This window comes from Nannospalax galili, unplaced genomic scaffold (assembly GCF_000622305.1).
Source record: "Nannospalax galili isolate Female #2095 unplaced genomic scaffold, S.galili_v1.0 scaffold50, whole genome shotgun sequence".
Classification (NCBI taxonomy): Eukaryota; Metazoa; Chordata; class Mammalia; order Rodentia; family Spalacidae; genus Nannospalax; species Nannospalax galili.
The window spans coordinates 1711972-1713928 of NW_008328749.1; the positions used below are offsets into that span (position 1 = coordinate 1711972).

The 1957-nt window shown below is 45.6% G+C and overlaps 1 pseudogene; it reads right to left on the reverse strand.

Annotated features, from left to right (window-relative positions):
- Nucleotides 1–554: 554 nt before the first annotated feature.
- LOC103731234 lies at nt 555–1732 on the reverse strand (annotated as a pseudogene).
- Between the last annotated feature and the right edge of the window lie 225 nt (nt 1733–1957).

A 1957-nucleotide genomic window follows, 5' to 3' on the forward strand; every position in this document is an offset into this window, starting at 1 on the left:
AAGTAACTTATGAGTATAAGATCATCACTTAGTCAGTAGAATGAATTTTGAAGAATATCTTAAAATATAGAAAAAATTTATAATTTGTGACATGCAGATGCAAATCTTATACAAATGCATTTATGCCTGGGTTCTATACTTCCAGAAATGAAGCATTTAGATATGCTTATTAGTACAATAGTGCCATAGGCATGATGTAATGAGGGTAACCAATTGCTTTCTGATTGGATTTGAGGCTCCTATTATTTTGCTAAATGGACAGAACATCAAACTGCCTTCTAAGCACTGATGGCTATACTTGTAGATTATCATATTAGTGTAAATCACACCCCTCATGTGATTTTTTACCCCTGTGGATAATGGTTAATACAGACCCACACCTGATCAAATCACTGACAAGTGACTGTGGGGTGCTCAGCCCTAAAAGGAGCATTTATATCACCCCCAAGTTTCAAGAATGGAAGAGGGGGCAAAAAGACTGTAAGAGCCGCGGATGGGGAGGACTGGTGCAAAACAGTGTCTTCTGGACAGGACAGGGATGTTCCTTCATGAACTCAGAGCAGCTCTGTTCTCTTGCACACAACCTGGACCCAAGTCTTCTTGCTGTACTCCTCACTGAGAACTTGAAATCCATCTGACCACTGGTTTGCCTGACTGTCAACAAGCTGCAACATATTTTGGAAATGGTGGAGATGCAGAAAATGGTCTTCTTTAGACTTCTGAGCATATTCTAAGGTGCTTGGGTTGGACTTGATCTGCATGCTGGACTTCTGGATTTCTAATATTTGGAATTCTAATGCTGAATTCTTAGAAGTTAATTATTTAAGCTCCTTCATAAACATCTCTTTGGCTTTTTCCATTTCATCAACTAGTTTCTTTTTCCTTCTTTTTTTCCATCTATCAATTGACTTCAGAAAGTCTTCCTCTTTCATTTTTTGCATTTCATACCCCTTAGAGAACTGGACTGTGTGTGGGGGGGGGAGGTGCTAGACAAACTCCAGCAACACTTAGTGAGCTGCAGCTGCTCCTTCAACAGGTCTACTTCTTTCTGGAGCTTGTCAGTCTGTTACACTGGGCCTTTGTATTGTACTCAAGGTGAGAAACTGCAGGGTGGCTGTGTTGAATGTGACTTTCTAGAAAAATCTGGTTCAGAAAAGCCTTGTCACAAAAAGTGGCCCTGGTAACAGTTGGCTTTGGCCTCAACCACAGTCAACTGCTGGGTGGACCATGTCTTCTTCCTGTGTTTACATTCCTCCTTGAATAGTCTGATTTCACCAACCTGGTGGTGAGCAGTTGTTTGTTCTGTTCATAGTCACTCAGGCTCAGGCACAGCTGTTTCATTGCCAGGTTCTGCTGTGAGGTGAGGGCTTCCTGTGAATACGTCAAGTACTCAATGGGGAGTTGTGCCAGGTGAATGAGCTTCCGCAGCACAGGGTCCACCCGTTTGGCAGTGTGGCATTTCTCATCCTCCAACTTGCAGAAGGTGATGGTCATGACATCCATGGCCTCTGCCGCTTTGTCCACGATGATGGTGCCCTGTTGCCTTCAGTCCACACTCTCTACCGATGGCCGGAACTGGAAAATGGGCAGGGTTCCTAACATGGTGCTGGGGGAGATGGGGGGGGACAAAGGCCCTGAGGGGCGCTTCCACAGCAAGGGCTTCAGGCCCCCTTGTGGCATTGGCCAGAGGATAGCAGAGGTACTTCTGGAATGGCGTGTTTACCAGCCAACCCAATGCTTAGACTTGCCCTGGAAGAACAGGGCAGCAGTCTTGCCTACCTGGTCAAGCTTCCTGTGATCCACCTCAACCACAATACTTTTGGGACCTTCACTTCCCTAGCAGCTACTGCCTAAGACCTGGGTGTCCAGGCCATTGCTATGGCAGTGCCCAGCCCTAGTCTACAGCACATGGCACATCTGTGGGTGGGTGTTCAGTGTATTCCAGAAGTCCTTACAA